This window comes from Corvus moneduloides, chromosome 10, assembly GCF_009650955.1.
Source record: "Corvus moneduloides isolate bCorMon1 chromosome 10, bCorMon1.pri, whole genome shotgun sequence".
Lineage (NCBI taxonomy): Eukaryota > Metazoa > Chordata > Aves > Passeriformes > Corvidae > Corvus > Corvus moneduloides.
In genome coordinates this window covers 21,180,785-21,186,784 of record NC_045485.1, presented here as the reverse complement: position 1 = coordinate 21,186,784, position 6,000 = coordinate 21,180,785, and positions in this window count along the sequence as shown.

The window sequence follows — 6,000 nt, the reverse complement described above, 5'->3', positions numbered from 1 at the left end:
AGCCAATTAGAAAACCACAGCCTGAATCCGCCGTGGGTTAGAGGTTGGTCAGTACTGCACAAGCAGCACATCACAGCCCACAGCAAACCTGCTGGACCTGCAGGGAGGTGGCAAAACTGGAGCCTGGGAAGGTGGGTACCAACTAATATGAGTTATTTTTGAGTTATGAATTACTGTGACCCATTTCCTCCCAAACTGGCCTCAGTTCTCTATTGTTCTCACTTTTCCAGCTACCAAAGCCATCCCTCCAAGGAACAAAGATTAAACCCTTGTTAGAGAATTTCAGGAGGGTGACTTGTCACCTCACACTATGATTGCTCATTCATCTCCTCTGCCCCATAAAATGCATCATTAAAATGCCTTCTTTACTGCCTAGTAAAGAAGGTTCAAGTACATGACTGCATTTACATAAACGTTCAGGGCAGTCAGATTTGCCACTTATGTATTAGACCTTGAATATTATTTTATTGCCTTGAAATAGGAATTAATCCAGCCATCCCACACTTGCTCTTTCCCCAGAGAGACAGGTAAGATTCCACTGGCAGAAAAACGTAATGATTTCACCAAGGTCTCATTTAAAAAAAAAAAAAAAGCAGTGGATCAAATAGGTGAAGGTGGAGCAAACAGCTGTTCCCTGTTCTATGCTCTATAGGAAAGCTGGGCATGAGGATGCTGATTAAAACTGGCCTTTTCTTGTGCAGGTGGAAATCTTTTCCAGGTAATAGAGCCTGCATGGACTTAGGGCATCTAGCCTTGTATATGTGCCCTAAATTGGTCCCCAAAATACTGCATTTCATGGCCAGTTTAACTTCATAGCAAGAACCCCCAGTGCAGTTGGTGATTTAGGTTTAGAAAGGTAACAACAGAAAGATACAAAAAAGGGGAGAGAAGCCAGGTGGCTGCACTCCTCCCCAGCTTGGCTCTGGGCTGGCACAGCCCTGGCATCTCAGAGTCCCTGTTTCGTTTTTCCTTCCATGGGTTCTCCATCCACACCACTTAACTTTCCACATTTCCCTGTCAGCAATACACTTCCATGCTTTGAGGATGTAAAAGTTAAACTCTGTGGAAAGAGCCTCAAAGAACACAAAGCAGATGAAGAGCTAACACTCATTTAGCCCTTCAACGGTTTAATTTCTGCAAGGTGACAATTTGCTTTGGTCATACACCAAGTCTGTGGAAGCAAAATGCTGCAGACAGGATTTTTTCACAATGCTGTAGGTGGAACCAGCTGTATTGGGTTAAATGCAGCACTTCCAACATAGATAAGTCGTTTCTAATAAACAGAAATTGGAAAAGCCTCCAGCATCGAAACAATATTAAAGATTGAATCCTTCTGGGAAGGACATGTGATATTTGTCTGGCAAAATTGCTGCCAGCCATGCAACACTATAATTGTGGAACATTAAGTTTTATCCCAAATGCCAAGCATTAAGTGATGCTCCTGCATGATGTGACACAGCTTCACTTCCTTCTGGAGGAAATCTAGATCAACTTCAGTGGCACCTGCTGAGCACAGGGTGACCTCAACCAGTCTCCAGAAAGACACCCAAATATTTTCAGTCTGACTGTGGCACTGCAGCATTGAGATGATGGGTTTCTGTATGGAACATGTAGCTTGAGACTGGAACCAGTAATGTACCCTGGCAGCAGCAGGGAACTGTACTCCTTAATTTTGGTGTAGGCAGTTCAGGCAACTCCAGCTCTCTGCAGGGAATTGCCCTGGAGAGTTCTAGCCAGGCTCAAAGGCTACAACTGCACCCACTGCAATTGCACAGCCACATGCTGATGACCGTCCTTGTAGGATTAAATTCTGTGAAAGACTAACTCACTTGGGGGTTTAAGTCTTGTTTTCAAAGACAACTTGCAACCAGATATACAAAAATGCTACAGCAATTTAAAACATCCACTGGGGTTGATGAAAACACCCAAGCAGATTAAGGTGCCAAATGTTTTTAAATATTGCTCATTACCTACACTGGTCTTGTGTCCCAGGGTTGGCAGGATCACCCAGGGGAACTTCAGATTTTCTTTTTGTTTCTATTCTTGTTTCTTCCACTGATTATTACTTTCCTTCTGGGATGTGTACATAATATTCTCTTTTAAATATGACAGCCTGTGATCTAGACCCAAGGTGTACCTTTGGGTCCTGATATTTTAGGGACTCCTGCGCTGATTTGGAAGACCTGTGCTGTATTCACTGTGGGAATATTATGTTGTATGCCAATGACAATAAATACTGGCTGGCATTTTCCAGCCTCAAAGCTCTCATGAACCATTGCAGGGAGCTTGACTGCTCATCCATTTACCACACAGTTCGTTAAGTGGGCAGCCTAACAGTGGCAGTACCACAGCTTCATTTTCTCCTAACAGCTTTAGGACAGCATTTCTTAAATCAAGACAAAGCCTTTGAAGTCAGTGAGCGGAGAAGGCAGCGCTGGCTTTGTTGCAGCAATCAGAAATACAAGTTGAAAGCATGTATGCTAATTGCCAAGACTGCTGCCATATAATTAGCATATACAGTCTGTACCCAAATTAAGAAGAACTCCCTTGAAAGCTTATTATGCCCAAATATATCCCCAGTATGTCTATACATACAGCTGTGCTCTGCCCCACCTTTGCGTTTCTCAGCAGCTCTGAGGAGCTGTGTGAAGATCAATGCTAACCTAGCTTAACAAGGTGCCTGCAGAAACCTGTCCCATGTGTTAGACACTGGGCAATGCATGAAAAGACTCCAGGCTGATGTACCTGACTGTCAAGAAACCTGTTAGGAGGAGAGATGCTTCTCCCTGCACCCACCCTGACCTCCAGTGCATCTCTTCGTGTTCTGCTCACACGCAGCCTTTGATGCTTCAAGGGCCCAGGTATGTGGCTACATCTTATGTTTTAATAATGGTTGTCATGTCTTCTGCGCTGACACCAGGCTAACAACAGCCCACCCCAACGACAAGGGCTTTACTCAGCCTGCTGCCTTTGGCCTTAGTGGCAAGAGAGGGCAGGGGAAGGAGCAGCCTACTTGGCTCTGCAGAATGATCCCAAGCCTCCTGCACCTGCCTCTTGTCTGCAGCTGCAGATCAGCCTCGAGGAAATGCTAATTCAAATGGTCAGCAGTGCAGCTTGGATTTTATCAGACTATTTCAAGGGTATAATTCCAAGTAAGGCACTTGGGACTGTGGGATTGGCAAAAAACAGATTGGAACCACCCACTGTCACCTCCCGTTCCTACCTTCTCACTTTTGTGTGCCTAGGATCACCACAACCTTGAAAATCTCACTTTTATTTATACTCTTCTTCTGTTAACACTTTTCTTCATACTTTTCAGTAATATCCACCAGAAATTGGGGTTTGCATAATAAAAATCTGTGCTTCATGCAAGTAAACGTTAAATCGAGGAGGTGTCCTGTTAACTGCACTTCTGTGACTGTGACAGGTAAATCAAAGACAGACCAGTCAAAAACAGACCCTCAAAGACACAGTCACTAAGAGAAGCCACAATAGGAGGCATGAGAAGCATTCAGCCCTCGTGCCTGGGTACCTTGATGCCCACTACAGACCAGCAGAATGCATGGCAGCCCATAACCCCACCTGACACAAATAAATGCAATATCCTGGGGATGAACGGCACCGTTCCTCCGAGTTCAGAGCTGCTAATCCAAACATGCTCCAGCTTTTACAAACAGAACCTACTTGTCCAAGACCTCATGTATTGGGTGGTTTGAGCATTTCCTAATTAAGCTGCTGTTGAGATGCTGCGAAGTGTTAGAGGAAGCTGCAGTAAGGAGCTACTGGAAAATGATCTTTAATAATTAATGGCCAATACAAGGAGGAAGAGTCCTTAAAGGGATGTGCAAGCACATACATACATACATACAAGGCAGAACTTGGCCCTGGAGGCTACTGAGACCATGGCCCTGCCTTGCACAGGAGCTGCCACCTTTGCTGAAATAATCCCCACCTACACAGGTTCACACAGAGCAAAAGGAGCTATTGTCATAAATGACATCTCAGCCCCCAAACTCTCCAGTCAGCTGCAATCAGAGATTTTTGGCATCACTATGTTGTTTTTACAAGTTCCTTAATTCTGAACTATTCTTTCCAGGCTCCCCAAAATATCAGGTGTTAATTTATGTGTCACCGGTGCACAGGGATTTGGCCATTTGACTTTCCTTTTTTTTCATACCTATGTTTTTTGTGTTTTTCACGGTATTGGTCATGTTGCATTTAGTTAAGCACATAGTCTGGCTTCTTCAGGTAATTCTTGCACAAAATTCACAGAAACACCACATGCAGACTATTTTATTTATCATGCAACTGTGTTCACTTCTTTTTAGAACCCTACTGTTTTAGAACCCTGTTCTTTCACTCACAGTGTCTTTGTACCTTGATACTGCAAAACAAACCTTAGATTAAAACTTTTTTAACATCTTTATACTGTACTGCAAACACCTGCCACGTTCCCTAGTCTCAGATAATACACTGTGGATAATCTTCCTATCTTTACCCTCATGTGATTCCAGTGACTTTACACAGCTCTGCTCCAGTTTCACACAGGTAGAGAGGTGAAGGAAGCCCAGTGGAATAAAGGCAGTCGAGAGCACGTCATTCCAAGAAGGATAGGCCAATGAATCCTTGATACTATCTATAACAGCAGCTCATTACTATTCCAAAACAGAGAAGCAGCCTTCAATCCAAAGGCTTTAGGAGAACTACAAGTAGGAATAAAGAGAATTTAGGAGAAGGGGATGTAAATAAATACAGAAGAGCCTCCAAACCTGTGCTTTGCAAACCTGCATCCTTTAAAATCCTCCTAAAAGCTGTTGTTTTTCCACATCTCCAGTAATGTTTAATGGCAGAAGCAATATTGGAAAATCTCTCTGCCAGGATTCATTATTTTTAAACCACATGCTGAAGTCCTAATGCTTTATAAAGCCACTACGTGAACAAAGAAAATCCAACTATTATTAATCAAATTGGTTTTAAAATCCAGTCATTTTCATCATTCTGGGATCAGGGAGGCTGGATGGAGATGAGGCAGGGACAGCAGCTTGGTATTTAAAACCCTTGAGTTCAATCTTCCTTTTTAGCCATAGAGTTTTTAGACAATTCACTTTTTTTCCCCCCAAATTTTACTTCCTCAGTTGTAAAATGTTGCAGGCCACTTATGTGAAATCCTTAGACACCAGGGTAATTGAAGAAGCAGATGGAAGGCTATTTATGCTTTCAAATTATACATTTAGTCTTTGATTTTCATCTCTTTTTTATCGTACTTTATTTACTGAGTAATTCAGCAAATGCCTGTGACTCTCAATTAGGTTGCCCAGGTATCTGCATGTCACTATGGTTTTTGACTGTACCAAATTGCTATAGAATTGGTAGAAAATACAATTACTACATGTAAGTATTAAAAAGGCAGCAATTTAACACCTGACAATGGGGACAAGCTGCTTTGTAGGGGTTTGGTTTCCAGGATGACCAAACATAACACAGCCTGGATGAACATAAACAGTGAAGGGCTGAGGTGAGATTTAACATTAAACTGCACTTACAAGTTTTTATGACTCTATTTACTCTAAGTGAGAACACATAAAGCCTCCAGCATCTCATTGTTAGCACAGAAGAAGTCACCTAAGCACTGAGGCAGCTCTTATCCCAAATGGTAAATCAGGATAATTCCACCAGTGTCAGTGTTCTCTGTAAGGGTCCAATGCCTTGATAAGAGAGGACAGGGGATTGCAGGGACACATCTATGTTCACAGCTGCTTTTACACCCAGAGCTGTGCCCCAACAACAGTCACAGCCCCAAATGTCTTTGGTGTGTCCCCAGGACACTGCCCTTGAGATCAACAGCTCACTGCACCAACAGCATGGCTGCAGCACCACAGAAGGGCTGTGCTTTGCTCTTACCTGAGCTGAACTCAAAAAACCCAGATTTTCTCTGCTTCCAAGGCCACACTCAGAATGTCCTTTCTGCTTGGAAAGTCACTTACGCTGCTTTAGCATATG